This window comes from Ranitomeya variabilis, chromosome 5 (genome assembly GCF_051348905.1).
Source record: "Ranitomeya variabilis isolate aRanVar5 chromosome 5, aRanVar5.hap1, whole genome shotgun sequence".
NCBI classification, from domain to species: Eukaryota; Metazoa; Chordata; class Amphibia; order Anura; family Dendrobatidae; genus Ranitomeya; species Ranitomeya variabilis.
Window position 1 is genome coordinate 16,186,971 of NC_135236.1, and position 16,689 is coordinate 16,203,659.

Consider the following 16,689-nt stretch of genomic DNA (forward strand, 5'->3'; position numbering starts at 1 on the left):
GAAAGTTAGAAAAAGGTGTACATATGTAAAATGCACTTTTATCCTAAAATATCTTTTCCACAACCATGTTTCTCTTTTCCCAATTTTTTTGTGGGCACACCCAATTTGCATTTCTTAGCCCCTGTTGCACTTTTTGAACATTTTTAAACCCCTTACTCTTCCATTTTTATTTCACTGTTGTTGTTTCCTGAGAAAGAAACCAGTTCGCTTTTGAAACACATTGATATATAAACCACATTATTCTTTTTACCAGCACTAAGTTTGAAGTTTCATACAGTATACATCCAGCAGCACAGCTCCTAGCAGTGATATTTATTTACTCCTCAACACATGGAGTAACAGGAGTTGTGCCTGTCACAAAGTCCTACCGTGTATGGCTTCTATCGTTGGGTATCGCCCTAGGTGTGCATTTGTCACCCTTCTAGCACTATTCCAGGTCAAAATAAGAGGCTTTTTTAGGAATCTCCATGTTTACACTTCTGAACTTATTGGTTATTGTCATTAAATCACTGGAATTATATATTGAGATTTAGAGTTAAGGTACCATCACACTGACCAACTTTACAACAAGAACGACAGCGATCCGTGACATTGCAGCATCCTGGATAGCGATCTCATTGTGTTTGACACGCAGCAGTGATCTGGATCCCGCTGTAATATCGCTGGTCAGAGCTAGAAGTCCAGAACTTTATTTGGTCGTCAGATCGGCGTGTATCGTTGTGTTTGACATCAAAAGCAACGATGCCAGCAATGTTTTACAATGGTAACCAGGGTAAATATCGGGGTACTAAGCACAGGACCGTGCTTAGTAACCCGATATTTACCCTGGTTACCATTGTAAAAGTAAAAAAAAAACACTACATACTCACATTCTGATGTCTGTCACGTCCCCCGCCGGCGTCCACAGGGTTAAACTGCTTTCGGCAGGAGCGCTTGCTAATGCTGCACTGCTGCCGAGAGCTTCCCTGTTCTGACGGCCGTAAAGCAGAGCACAGCGGTGACGTCACTGCTGTCTGCCGGCGCTGACACATTCAGTGCAGGGAAGCTCTTGGCAGCAGCGCAGCATTAGCAAGCGCTCCTGCCGAAAGCAGTTAACCCTGTCGACGCCGGCGGGGGACGTGACAGACATCAGAATGTGAGTATGTAGTGGGTTTTTTTACTTTTACATTGGTAACCAGGGTAAATATCGGGTTACTAAGCGCGGCCCTGCGCTTAGTAACCCGATGTTTACCCTGGTTACCTGGGTGCTGCAGGGGGACTTCGGCATCGTTCAAGACAGTTTCAACGATGCCGAAGTCGTTCCCCTGATCGTTGGTCACTGGAGAGAGCTGTCTGTGTGACAGCTCCCCAGCGACCACACAACGACTTACCAACGATCACGGCCAGGTCGTATCGCTGGTTGTGATCGTTGGTAAGTCGTTTAGTGTAACGGTACCCTTAGACATCAATAGACAATACCTAAACTTTGGGGTAAATTGGAATTTGTCTTTTTAACCAGAGATCTAAGTTTTTTCTTATGTAAATTTGCAAAGAGAGAAAGATTTAGATAAGTGAAGATTACTGTAGACTTTCACAATAGCTTATATAATTTTTTTTAATGATTTTTAAACAATAGACATAGTGTGTTAAATATGGGGTGATATTTCTAAAGTACTTGAACACAGAGACAGGAGCTTTCTCGTGTTGATTTCTCTGAAAAAATAATGAAAATCTTATTTTTCAGATTATGAAGACGGGATCTGTAGGGATACGTGTTCAGGTATAGAGGTCCACACTTTTTGGTAAATTAATGCAGCTTTGTCTAATAGATCATACAGTTAGAATCAGAAGATACATTATTAGAATCATGGTCATAGGAGAAGTATAGTTTCAGGAATAATGACCTGTAGAAGTTCTGCATGCTCAGGACCCGTCTGAAGATATTAACCCTTTCATGACATATAATGTAACTTTATATCATGATCAAGAAGGGTTTTCTGCAAATTAACTTACATTTGTAATATGGCAATCAGGTGGACACTTTGGTTATGCCCACACCATTGCCACCAGGAGCTCAGCTTAAATGATACCCTAGCTCCGGCTGTCACAGACAAGGCCAGTGTACATACCGCTCCTGGATGTTGAACCTTCTAATTGCCATGATCATCTGCTCTTAGAAGGCTATTAGAGAAAGTTGACTCCTTCTCCCTTCCGATTGGCAGCCCCATAATGTGATTGCAGGCTACTAGTGGTAGTCATTTGCTAATGGTGGACAAATAATGCCCTCTGGGTCTGCCAGCATTGGTGGCCTGTAAGACCATGCCAAGAGCAGGATATAACACCCATTCTGTCAGTGCAAGACTGATAAGTTTGATGCATTGCAGTGCTTATGTATTGCAATGCATGAGAATAGTGATCAGACTAATACAATTGCAGAGAGGGGCTAAGTAAAAAAATAGTTTTTTTAATAAAAATCTAAAAAGACACAAAATAAATAGCAAAATAATTGACAACCTGAATTATAAAAACTGTTAATTCTTTCTGAGAACATAAAATAGCAAAAACTGTTTTTTGCATCACAAAACCAAACAAGCCATAGAATAAAGCACAATCAAAAAGTTGTATGTGAATAGGAATTGCATCAATGAAAACATCATCTTGCCCCACAAAAAAACAGCCCTTTCTCATCTCAAAAATATATTCATGCTATAAAATTGCTTTTCATGGGTAAAAGCATTAAAACATAAATAAGAACAACATACATGTGGAATCGCTGTAATTGTACTGACCCGAAGCGTAAAGATGCCTTATTATATTTACCACTCAGTAAATGGCATTAAAAAATAAAATAATTATATCAAATAATGTTATGTTATCAAGGTCGACTTTGTCCAACTTTTTAATTTTGCCCCTCTGTGTATTTGAGTTTTACATCCATGTTATAAAAGAACTAAAACCCATTGCAAAAATTATGGAATCACTGGCCTTTTAGGATGTTCATTCAGTTGTATAATTTTGTAGAAAAAAAGCAGATCACAGACATGGCACAAAACTAAAGTCATTTCAAATGCCAACTTTCTGGCTTTAAGAAACACTAAAAGAAATGAAGAACAAAAAATGTGGTAGTCAGTAATGGTTACTTTTTTTAACCAAGTATTACAACCAAGTTGTATATATACTGTAGCTGCTGCAGTCGACCACTTTTTTGTGAATAAATTTACTATATTGTCACCCAGTTTAATGTGCTTTATGTGAAATGACGGCAGTTTCAAATTTGTTAAAAACCACTTTGCCTGCTACAGTTGATAATTTTTTTTTGTTCCAAAAATTGACTATTATCATTTATGCAGTTTCGTGGGCTTTGTATGAAATTAAGGTGGTCTAGCATTTTTAATAAATGTTTGGTCTGCTACAGTTGACCAAAGTATTTTGTTCCAAATGTTAACTATTGTCATCAAAACCGCTTAATGTGCTTTGTGTGCAATTATGGTGGTTTGAAATATGTTAAAAAACATTTTGCCTGTTACAGTTGACCAAGTAACAAATTTATTTATTTACTTTGAAATTGCCGATTGTCATCTATACAGTTTAAAGTGCTTTATAGTAAATTACATTTGTGTGAAAATTCTTAAAAAGCACTTTACCTGCTACAGTTGACCAAATTTTTTGCTCCTAGAATTGAGTATTATCATTCATGCAGTTTATCGTGCTTTATGTTAAATTATTGTGGTTTAAAAAATTTAAAAAACACTTTGCCTGCTACAGTTGACCAAAGTTTTTAGTTCCAAAAACTAACTATTGTCATCCATACAATTTAACGTGCTCTGTGAATTTAACTTGGTTTTGAAATTCTTAAAAACCGCTTGCCTGCTACAGGTGACCACATTTTTTTGTTCCAAAAATTGGCTATTGTCATCCATATGATTTTACGCGCTTTGTGTGAAATAACGATGGTTTAAAGTATTTAAAAACTGCTTTGCCTGCTACAGTTGACCAAAGTTTTTATTTGCAAAAATTGACTTTGTCCTCCATACAGTTTAACATGCTCTGTGGTTTTGAATTTTTTTTTAAATCACTTTGCCTGCTAGAGGTGACCAATTTTTTTGGTTCCAAAAATTGGCTTTTGTTATCCATACAATGTAACATTCTTTGTGTAAAATTAGGCTTTAAAATTTTTAAAAACTGTTGGTCTTTATACAGTGACTATTTTTTTCAATTAAAAAAATGCAATTTCATTTAATTAAGGAAACTTGATTTCCAGAGACCTATCAATTACAAATTGCGCGAGTCATGCGGTAAGGGATGGGGAAGTTGAAGTGCTGATAATGATGGATGCAGAGGGTGGGAGCATGTTCCTAAAGCACAAGCAACACGGCCATCTACTAGAGTGACAATGCATTCTATAGAATGATCTGCAATATCCTAAAAAAAATATTTCTTCTTTCTGTATTTAAAGGGTGGCTCAATGTCAGCTCTTGATCACTTAATAGCAATTAAAATAGGATTTGGGTAGTTTTAATATAAATCCGCAATAAGGGCCCCACTGCTCCTTGAAACTCTCTCCAAATTACTTGCTGTGTTTCTTAGGCTACTTTCACACTAGCGTTAACTGCATTACGTCGCAAATGCGTCGTTTTGCTGAAAAAACGCATCCTGCAAAAGTGCTTGCAGGATGCGTTTTTTCTGCATTGACTAACATTAGCGACGCATTTGCAACGCAATGACACACGTTGCAACCGTCGTGCGACAGTTGCGCCGTGCTGTGGTGGACCGTCGGGAGCAAAAAACGTTACATGTAACGTTTTTTGCTCACGACGGTCCGCTTTTTCCGACCGCGCATGCGCGGCCGGAACTCCGCCCCCACCTCCACGCACTTCCCCGCACCTCACAATGGGGCAGCGGATGCGCTGGAAAAATGCATCCGCTGCCCCCCTTGTGCGGCGGAGACAACGCTAGCGTCGGGGACCTCGGCCCGACGCACGGCGACGGGCCAAGCCCAACGCTGGTGTGAAAGAAGCCTTATTTGTAAACAATATTTGATGTTATTAATATTAGTCTATAATTAATGTTTAAAAGTAAACTTGCCAGATTACAGACAACATTCAGCATTATCTCAAAACAGCTGACATGTCCCAGCTTTGATGTGGCTCACCGCCGGAGCCCGCATCAAAGCAGGGGATCTGACCTCGGACGTACTTTCCCGTCCGAGGTCAGAAAGGGGTTACTAACTTAATGTGTGTACATTCCGGCAGTCAATCATGATGCAAAAACCATCCACAATGTCATGAGACAAAGTCTTCTGTGATTGGCTGCCAAAGTCACATGTCCCTGTTCATATGAAAAGCAGACATCTTGTTTTATTGGCACCATATTCTCAGTGTCACAGTGCAAAGAGCTGCCAAAAGTGAACTTGTCAGTTAGCTACATAGGATCCTGTCTTGTGTGAAAGCGATCTTCCAGCATCTAACTAGATTGTGCTAAAACTGTGTGGCAGTCTCTGGAGGCCCAGTTGGCTACTCCAAATCGTTTGTGATAAAACTGTGTTGCAGTGAGAAATCAGAAGGCCACATTTTTTCTCAAAAATCATTTGGTATAACACTGTTGTTCAGGCACAGTATCTGAAAAAATAGTGATTGTTCATTTAGTGACAGTTGTCTGAGAGATAGAATCATAGAATCATAGAATGGTAGAGTTGGAAGGGACCTCCTGGGTCTTCTCGTCCATCCCCCTGCTCAAGGCAGGATTCACTAAATCATCCCAGACAGATGTCTGTCCAGCCTCTGTTTGAAGACTTCCATTGAAGGAGAACACACCACCTCTCGTGGCAGCCTGTTCCACTCATTGATCACCCTCACTGTAAAAAGTTTTTTCTAATATCTAACCTGTGTCTCCTCCCATTCAGTTTCATCCCATTGCTTCTAGTCTTTCCTTGTGCAACTGAGAATAAAGATAATCCTTCTACAATGTGACAGCCCTTGAGATATTTGTAGACAGCTATTAAGTCTCCTCTCAGTCTTCTTTTTTGCAAGCTAAACATTCCCAAATCCTGTAACCGTTCCTCATAGGACATGGTTTGCAGACCGGTCACCATTCTGGTCGCTCTTCTCTGAACTTGCTCCAGTTTGTTGATGTTTTTTTAAAATGTGGTGCCTGTCATGATTCTCAATGGCGAGAGAACATAGCCCAGCATATATGAGAACTAGCTCTTGGAAGATGGAAACTATACTGACCATGAACTAAAACCTGCCGCACAACTAGAAGTAGCCGGGTAGCATGCCTACGTTTTTTTTATCCCTAGATGCCCAGCGCCAGCCGGAGAACTAACTAATCCTGGCAGAGGAAAATACAGTCCTGGCTCACCTCTAGAGAAATTTCCCCAAAAGGCAGACAGAGGCCCCCACATATATTGGCGGTGATTTAAGACGAAATGACAAACGTAGTATGAAAATAGGTTTAGCAAAATCGAGGTCCGCTTACTAGATAGCAGAAAGACAGAAAGGGCACTTTCATGGTCAGCTGAAAACCCTATCAAAACACCATCCAGAAATTACTTTAAGACTCTAGCATTAACTCATAACACCAGAGTGGCAATTTCCGATCACAAAAGCTTTCCAGACACAGTAACGAAACAGCAGCTGTGAACTGGAACAAAAAGCAAAAACAAACAAGGACAAAAGTCCAACTTAGCTGAGAGTTGTCTGGTAGCAGGAACATGCACAGAAAGGCTTCTGATTACATTGTTGACCGGCATGAAACTGACAGAGGAGCAAGGTTATATAGCGACTCCCACATCCTGATGGGAGCAGGTGAACAGAGGGGATGATGCACACAAGTTCAATTCCACCAGTGGCCACCGGGGGAGCCCAGAATCCAATTTCACAACAGTACCCCCCCCTCAAGGAGGGGGCACCGAACCCTCACCAGAACCACCAGGGCGATCAGAATGAGCCCTATGAAAGGCACGGACAAGATCGGAGGCATGAACATCAGAGGCAGTGACCCAAGAATTATCCTCCTGACCGTATCCCTTCCATTTGACCAGATACTGGAGTTTCCGTCTGGAAACACGAGAGTCTAAGATCTTTTCCACAACGTACTCCAACTCACCCTCAACCAACACCGGAGCAGGAGGCTCAACGGAAGGCACAACCGGTACCTCATACCTGCGCAATAATGACCGATGAAAAACATTATGAATAGAAAAGGATGCAGGGAGGTCCAAACGGAAGGACACAGGGTTAAGAATCTCCAATATCTTGTACGGGCCGATGAACCGAGGCTTAAACTTAGGAGAAGAGACCCTCATAGGGACAAAACGAGAAGACAACCACACCAAGTCCCCAACACAGAGCCGAGGACCAACACGACGACGGCGGTTGGCAAAAAGCTGAGTCTTCTCCTGGGACAACTTCAAATTGTCCACCACCTGCCCCCAAATCTGATGCAACCTCTCCACCACAGCATCCACTCCAGGACAATCCGAAGATTCCACTTGACCGGAGGAAAATCGAGGATGAAACCCCGAATTACAGAAAAACGGGGACACCAAGGTGGCAGAGCTGGCCCGATTATTGAGGGCGAACTCCGCCAAAGGCAAAAAAGCAACCCAATCATCCTGATCCGCAGACACAAAACACCTCAAATATGTCTCCAAGGTCTGATTAGTTTGCTCGGTCTGGCCATTAGTCTGAGGATGGAAAGCAGACGAAAAAGACAAATCTATGCCCATCCTAGCACAGAATGCCCGCCAAAATCTAGACACGAATTGGGTCCCTCTGTCAGAAACGATATTCTCCGGAATACCATGCAAACGAACAACATTTTGAAAAAACAGAGGAACCAACTCGGAAGAAGAAGGCAACTTAGGCAAGGGAACCAGATGGACCATCTTAGAGAAACGGTCACACACCACCCAGATGACAGACATCTTCTGAGAAACAGGCAGATCCGAAATAAAATCCATCGAGATGTGCATCCAAGGTCTCTTCGGGATAGGCAAGGGTAACAACAATCCACTAGCCCGAGAACAACAAGGCTTGGCCCGAGCACAAACGTCACAAGACTGCACAAAGCCTCGCACATCTCGTGACAGGGAAGGCCACCAGAAAGACCTTGCCACCAAATCCCTGGTACCAAAAATTCCAGGATGACCTGCCAACGCAGAAGAATGAACCTCAGAGATGACTCTACTGGTCCAATCATCAGGAACAAACAGTCTACCAGGTGGGCAACGATCAGGTCTATCCGCCTGAAACTCCTGCAAGGCCCGCCGCAGGTCTGGAGAAACGGCAGACAATATCACTCCATCCTTAAGGATACCTGTGGGCTCAGAATTACCAGGGGAGTCAGGCTCAAAACTCCTAGAAAGGGCATCCGCCTTAACATTCTTAGAACCCGGTAGGTATGACACCACAAAATTAAACCGAGAGAAAAACAACGACCAGCGCCTGTCTAGGATTCAGGCGCCTGGCAGACTCAAGGTAAATTAAATTTTTGTGGTCAGTCAATACCACCACCTGATGTCTGGCCCCCTCAAGCCAGTGACGCCACTCCTCAAAAGCCCACTTCATGGCCAAAAGCTCCCGATTCCCAATATCATAACTCCGCTCGGCGGGCGAAAATTTACGGGAAAAAAAAGCACAAGGTCTCATCACGGAGCAGTCGGAACTTCTCTGCGACAACACCGCCCCAGCTCCGATTTCAGAAGCGTCGACCTCAACCTGAAAAGGAAGAGCAACATCAGGCTGACGTAACACTGGGGCGGAAGAAAAGCGGCGCTTAAGCTCCCGAAAGGCCTCCACAGCATCAGGGGACCAATCAGCAACATCAGCACCCTTCTTAGTCAAATCAGTCAATGGTTTAACAACATCAGAAAAACCAGCAATAAATCGGCGATAAAAGTTAGCAAAGCCCAAAAATTTCTGCAGACTCTTAAGAGAAGAGGGTTGCGTCCAATCACAAATAGCCTGAACCTTGACAGGATCCATCTCGATGGAAGAGGGGGAAAAAATGTATCCCAAGAAGGAAATCTTTTGAACCCCAAAAACGCATTTAGAACCCTTCACACACAAGGAATTAGACCGCAAAACCTGAAAAACCCTCCTGACCTGCTGGACATGAGAGTCCCAGTCATCCGAAAAAATCAGAATATCATCCAGATACACAATCATAAATTTATCCAAATAATCGCGGAAAATGTCATGCATAAAGGACTGGAAGACTGAAGGGGCATTTGAAAGACCAAAAGGCATCACCAAATACTCAAAATGGCCCTCGGGCGCATTAAATGCGGTTTTCCACTCATCCCCTTGCTTGATTCGCACCAAATTATACGCCCCACGGAGATCAATCTTAGAGAACCACTTGGCCCCCTTTATACGAGCAAACAAATCAGTAAGCAGTGGTAACGGATATTGATATTTAACCGTGATTTTATTCAAAAGTCGATAATCAATACACGGCCTCAAAGAGCCGTCTTTCTTAGACACAAAGAAAAAACCGGCTCCTAAGGGAGATGACGAAGGACGAATATGTCCCTTTTCCAAGGACTCCTTTATATATTCTCGCATAGCAGCGTGTTCAGGCACAGACAGATTAAATAAACGACCCTTAGGGTATTTACTACCCGGAATCAAGTCTATGGCACAATCGCACTCCCGGTGCAGAGGTAGTGAACCAAGCTTGGGTTCTTCAAAAACGTCACGAAAGTCAGACAAGAATTCAGGAATCTCAGAGGGAATAGATGATGAAATGGAAACCAAAGGTACGTCCCCATGAGTCCCTTTACATCCCCAGCTTAACACAGACATAGCTTTCCAGTCGAGGACTGGGTTATGAGATTGCAGCCATGGCAATCCTAGCACCAAAACATCATGTAGATTATACAGCACCAGAAAGCGAAGAATCTCCTGGTGATCCGGATTAACACGCATAGTCACTTGTGTCCAGTATTGTGGTTTATTACTAGCCAATGGGGTGGAGTCAATCCCTTTCAGAGGTATCGGAGCCTCCAATGGCTCCAAATCATACCCACAGCGTTTGGCAAAGGACCAATCCATAAGACTCAAAGCGGCGCCAGAGTCGACATAGGCGTCCGCGGTAATAGATGATAAAGAACAAATCAGGGTCACAGATAGAATAAACTTAGAATGTAAAGTGCTAATTGAAACAGACTTGTCAGGCTTCTTAGTACGCTTAGAGCATGCTGATATAACATGAGTTGAATCACCACAATAGAAGCACAACCCATTTTTTCGTCTAAAATTCTGCCGCTCGCTTCTGGACAGAATTCTATCACATTGCATATTTTCTGGCGTTTTCTCAGTAGACACCGCCAAATGGTGCACAGGTTTGCGCTCCCGCAGACGCCTATCGATCTGAATAGCCATCGTCATGGACTCATTCAGACCCGCAGGCACAGGGAACCCCACCATAACATCCTTAATGGCATCAGAGAGACCTTCTCTGAAAATCGCCGCCAGGGCGCACTCATTCCACTGAGTAAGCACAGACCATTTGCGGAATTTTTGGCAGTATATTTCAGCTTCATCTTGCCCCTGAGATAGGGACATCAAGGCCTTTTCCGCCTGGAGCTCAAAATGAGGTTCCTCATAAAGCAACCCCAAGGCCAGAAAAAACGCATCCACATTGAGCAACGCAGGATCCCCTGGTGCCAATGCAAAAGCCCAGTCTTGAGGGTCGCCCCGGAGCAAGGAAATTACAATCCTGACCTGCTGTGCAGGGTCTCCGGCAGAGCGAGACCTCAGGGACAAAAACAATTTGCAATTATTTTTAAAATTTTGAAAGTGAGATCTATTCCCTGAGAAGAATTCGGGCAAAGGAATTCTAGGCTCAGACATAGGTGCATAAACAACAAAATCTTGCAAATTTTGTACTTTCGTGGCAAGATTATTCAAACCTGTAGCTACACTCTGAAGATCCATTTCAAACAGGTGAACACAGAGCCATTCAAGGATTAGAAGGAGAGAAAGAGAGGGAGGCTGCAGTATAGGCAGACTAGCAAGTGATTCAATTATGAGCACACTCAGAACTAGAGGGAAAAAAAAAAAAAATTGTAGCAGACTTCTTTTTTCTCTCCTTTCTCAGCAGTAATTTAACCCTTTTTGGGCCGGTCAAACTGTCATGATTCTCAATGGCGAGAGAACATAGCCCAGCATATATGAGAACTAGCTCTTGGAAGATGGAAACTATACTGACCATGAACTAAAACCTGCCGCACAACTAGAAGTAGCCGGGTAGCATGCCTACGTTTTTTTTATCCCTAGATGCCCAGCGCCAGCCGGAGAACTAACTAATCCTGGCAGAGGAAAATACAGTCCTGGCTCACCTCTAGAGAAATTTCCCCAAAAGGCAGACAGAGGCCCCCACATATATTGGCGGTGATTTAAGACGAAATGACAAACGTAGTATGAAAATAGGTTTAGCAAAATCGAGGTCCGCTTACTAGATAGCAGAAAGACAGAAAGGGCACTTTCATGGTCAGCTGAAAACCCTATCAAAACACCATCCAGAAATTACTTTAAGACTCTAGCATTAACTCATAACACCAGAGTGGCAATTTCCGATCACAAAAGCTTTCCAGACACAGTAACGAAACAGCAGCTGTGAACTGGAACAAAAAGCAAAAACAAACAAGGACAAAAGTCCAACTTAGCTGAGAGTTGTCTGGTAGCAGGAACATGCACAGAAAGGCTTCTGATTACATTGTTGACCGGCATGAAACTGACAGAGGAGCAAGGTTATATAGCGACTCCCACATCCTGATGGGAGCAGGTGAACAGAGGGGATGATGCACACAAGTTCAATTCCACCAGTGGCCACCGGGGGAGCCCAGAATCCAATTTCACAACAGGTGCCCAAAACTGGACACAGTATTCCAGATGAGGTCTGACTTAAGAGGAGTAGAGGGCAATGACTTCACATGATCTAGTCTGTATGCTTCTGTTAATACATCCCAGGATTGTATTTGCCTTTTTTGCTCCTGCATCACACTGTTGACTCATGTGCAGTCTGTGATCTATTAGTATACCCAAGTCTTTTTCACATGTGCTGGTGCTTAGCCCTATTACTCCCATTCTATATATGCTTTTTTCATTTTAATTGCCCAGATGTAGTACTTTGCATTTTTCCCTGTTAAAAACCATTCTGTTAGTTGCTGCCCACTGCTCCAGTTTATTTATATCTTTTTGAATCCTCTCTCTTCTCTAGTATTAGCTACCCCTCCTAGCTGTGTGTCATCAGCAAACTTAATCAGTTTACCCTCAATTCCTTCATCTAAATCATTGATAAAGATGTTGAACAATAGAGGGCCCAGGACAGAGCCATGTGGTACCCCACTTTAGACATTTTTCCAACTGGATGTGCAGCCATTTACAACCACTGTTTGGGTCCGATCACTAAGCCAGTTATGAATCCACCTAACAGTTGCCTCGTCCATTGCATACTTAGTCATTTTTTCAATAAGGATGGTGTGAGATACTTTGTCAATTGCTTTGCTGAAATCAATATATACTATATCTACAGCATTTCCCTGATCCACCCAGTCCGTGATTCTGTCATAGAAGGAAATTAAGTTAGTCTGACCTGACATATTAGTTACAAACCCATGCTGACTCTGGTTAATCACTTCATTCTTATCCAGGTACTTACATACATGTTGTTTATTAATTTGTTCAAAGATCTTTCCTGGTATAGATGTCAGACTCACCGGCCTATAGTTCCCTGGGTTCACCTTCTTCCCCTTTTTGAAGATAGGAGCAACATTTGCTCTTCTCCAGTCTCCTGGGACTTCTCCTGTTCTCCAAGAATTTTCAAAGATTATGAAGAGTGCTTCAAACTTTTCTTATGCTATCTCCTTCAGTACTGTGGGGTGTAATTCATCTAGATCTGGAGACTTGAATTAATTTATGTTAGCTAAGTGTTTCCTCACTATCTTTCTGTTTATAGATATTCTGGATTCTTCTATACCCTTAATAGGGCAGTGACAATCCATTGATGTTACATTTCCTTTCTGAGAGAAAACAGATGCAAAATAGGAATTTAAAATTTTGGCCTTCTCAACATCCTTTCTTATCATTTCATCATTTCCATCCTGTAAAAATCCTATAGCATCTTTCACTTTACTTATACTTTTGACATATCCTCAAAATCCTTTTTTATTGCTTTTGATGTCTTTTACAAGTCTTAATTCATTGTCAGCTTTAGATAATCTGATTTGTGCTGTAATGATCCTTAGTGGCTTAGGATCACAAATAGACCAGCAAGTGAATAAACTTAAAACTAGCTCTAGGGAGATGGTAACTGGACTGATCGCAAATTTGAACCTATCCAACACAACTAGAGGTAGCCGGTGAACGTGCCTAAAAAATTTCCTAGACGTCTCGAGCCAGCCTGAGGAACTAGCTACCCCTAAAGAGAAAGAAAGACCTCGCTTGCCTCCAGAGAAATAATCCCCAAAGATATAGAAGCCTCCAACAAATATTAACGGTGAAGTAAGAGGAAGGCACATACGTAGGGATGAAATCAGATTTAGCAAAAGAGGCCCACTAGTACTAGAAAGCAGAAAATAGAGCAGGGGTCTATGCGATCAATAAAAAACCCTTACAAAATATCCATCCTGAGATTTCAAGAACCCACGCACCGACTCACGGTGTGTGAGGAGAAACTCAGTCCACTAGAGCAACCAGCAAGCCAGGGAATCACATTTTAGCAAGCTGGACAAGAAAACATAATAAACACTGCTGATCAAAAAATGAGCAAACAAAACTTAGCTTGTCCTGGATGGACAGGGAGCAAGGTAGTCAGAAGGAACCTGAGTAGCACTGATTACATCGACAGCCGGCAACAAGTGGCAGTGAAACAGAGCTAAATAAGAACCTCGCAGAGGATAACGAACCAGCTGATAGCCAGAGACCAGCAGGACAACCAAAAAAGCCACCAGGGGGAGCCCAAAGCAAAAGTCACACCATACCATCAGTGACCACAAGAGGGAGCCTGAAAACAGAGTTCACAACAGTACCCCCCCTTGAAGAGGGGTCACCGAACCCTCATGAGAACCCCCAGGGCGATCAGGATGAGCCACATGGAAGGCACGAACCAAATCGGCCGCATGAACATCAGAGGCGACAACCTAAGAATTATCCTCCTGACCATAGCCCTTCCACTTAACCAAATACTGGAGCCTCCATCTAGAAATACGAGAATCCAAGATCTTCTCCACCACGTATTCCAATTCTTCCTCAACCAGCACCGGGGCAGGAGGCTCAACCGGAGGAACCACAGGCACCACATACCTCCGCAACAACGAGCGATGGAACACATTATGAATAGCAAATGATGCCGGGAGGTCCAGACGAAATGACACAGGGCCAAGGACTTCCAGAATCTTATAAGGACCGATAAACCGAGGCTTGAACTTAGGAGAGGAGACCTTCATAGGAACGAAGCGAGAAGACAACCACACCAAGTCCCCAACGCGAAGTCGGGGACCCACAGCGGTTGGCAAAGAGCTGAGCCTTCTCTTGTGACAGCTTCAAATTGTCCACCACATGATTCCAAATCTGATACAACCTATCAACCACAACATCCACTCCAGGACAGTCAGAAGGCTCCACCTGACCCGAGGAAAAACGAGGATGAAACCCCGAATTACAAAAAAAAGGAGAAACCAAAGTAGCAGAACTAGCCCGATTATTAAGGGCAAACTCGGCCAACGGCAAAAAAGTAACCCAGTCGTCCTGATCAGCAGAAACAAAACATCTTAAATAAGTCTCCAAGGTCTGATTAGTTCGCTCGGTTTGGCCATTCGTCTGAGGATGGAAGGCCGACGAAAAAGACAAATCAATGCCCAATTTAGCACAAAAGGTCCGCCAAAATCTAGACACAAACTGGGATCCTCTGTCAGAAACAATGTTCTCAGGAATCCCGTGCAAACGAACCACATTTTGAAAAAACAGTGGAACCAACTCGGAGGAGGAAGGCAACTTAGGCAAGGGCACCAAATGGACCATCTTAGAAAAACGATCACACACCACCCAGATGACAGACATTCTCTGAGAGACAGGGAGATCTGAAATAAAATCCATGGAAATGTGCGTCCAAGGCCTCTTCGGGACAGGCAAAGGTAACAGCAAACCACTGGCACGGGAACAGCAAGGCTTAGTCCGAGCACAAATTCCACAAGACTGCACAAAGGAACGCACATCCCGCGACAAGGAAGGCCACCAAAAAGACCTGGCCACCAAGTCTCTGGTACCAAATATTCCAGGATGGCCCGCCAACACCGAAGAATGAACCTCGGAGATGACTCTGTTGGTCCATCTATCTGGGACAAACAGTCTCTCCGGTGGACAGCGGTCAGGTCTATCCGCCTGAAACTCTTGCAGCACACGTCGCAAATCTGGGGAGATGGCAGATAAAATCACCCCTTCTCTAAGGATACAAGCCGGCTCTGAATCTGCAGGAGAGTCAGGCACAAAACTCCTAGAAAGAGCATCAGCCTTCACATTCTTCGAACCAGGTAGGTACGAGACCACAAAATCAAAACGAGAGAAAAACAACGACCAACGAGCCTGTCTGGGATTCAGCCGCTTGGCCGACTCGAGATAAATCAAATTCTTGTGATCAGTCAAGACCACCACACGATGCTTAGCTCCCTCGAGCCAATGTCGCCACTCCTCAAATGCCCACTTCATAGCCAAAAGCTCCCGATTTCCGACATCATAATTCCGCTCGGCAGGCGAAAACTTTCTTGAAAAGAAAGCACATGGCTTCATCACAGAGCCATCGGAGCTTCTCTGCGACAAAACAGCCCCCGCTCCAATCTCGGAAGCATCAACCTCCACCTGGAAGGGAAGTGAGACATCTGGCTGACATAAGACCGGAGCCGAAGAAAACCGACGCTTCAGCTCCCGAAAGGCCTCCACAGCCGCAGAGGACCAATTAGTAACATCAGAACCTTTCTTGGTCAAATCCGTCAAAGGCTTAACAACACCAGAAAAATTAGCTATGAAGCGACGGTAAAAATTAGCAAAACCCAAGAACTTCTGAAGACTCTTAACAGATGTAGGCTGCGTCCAGTCATGAATAGCCTGAACCTTGACTGGGTCCATCTCAATAGTAGAAGGAGAAAAAATGAAACCCAAAAAAGAAATCTTCTGGACTCCAAAAAGACATTTTGAGCCCTTCACAAATAAAGCATTGTCACGCAGGACCTGAAAGACCATCCTGACCTGCTTAACATGAGACTCCCAATCATCCGAAAAAAACAGAATATCATCCAGATACACAATCATAAACTTATCCAGATATTCACGGAAGATGTCGTGCATAAAGGACTGAAAGACTGAAGGAGCATTAGAAAGTCCAAAAGGCATCACCAAGTACTCAAAATGGCCTTCAGGCGTATTAAATGCAGTTTTCCATTCGTCACCCTGTTTTATACACACAAGGTGATACGCACCACGAAGATCTATCTTGGTGAACCAACTAGACCCCTTAATGCGAGCGAACAAATCAGTTAACAATGGCAAAGGATACTGAAATTTGACTGTGATTTTATTCAAAAGGCGATAATCAATACAAGGTCTCAGGGAACCATCCTTCTTAGCCACAAAAAAGATTCCTGCACCAAGAGGGGATGAGGACAGGCAAATATGTCCCTTCTCCAAAGACTCCTTTATATAACTCCGC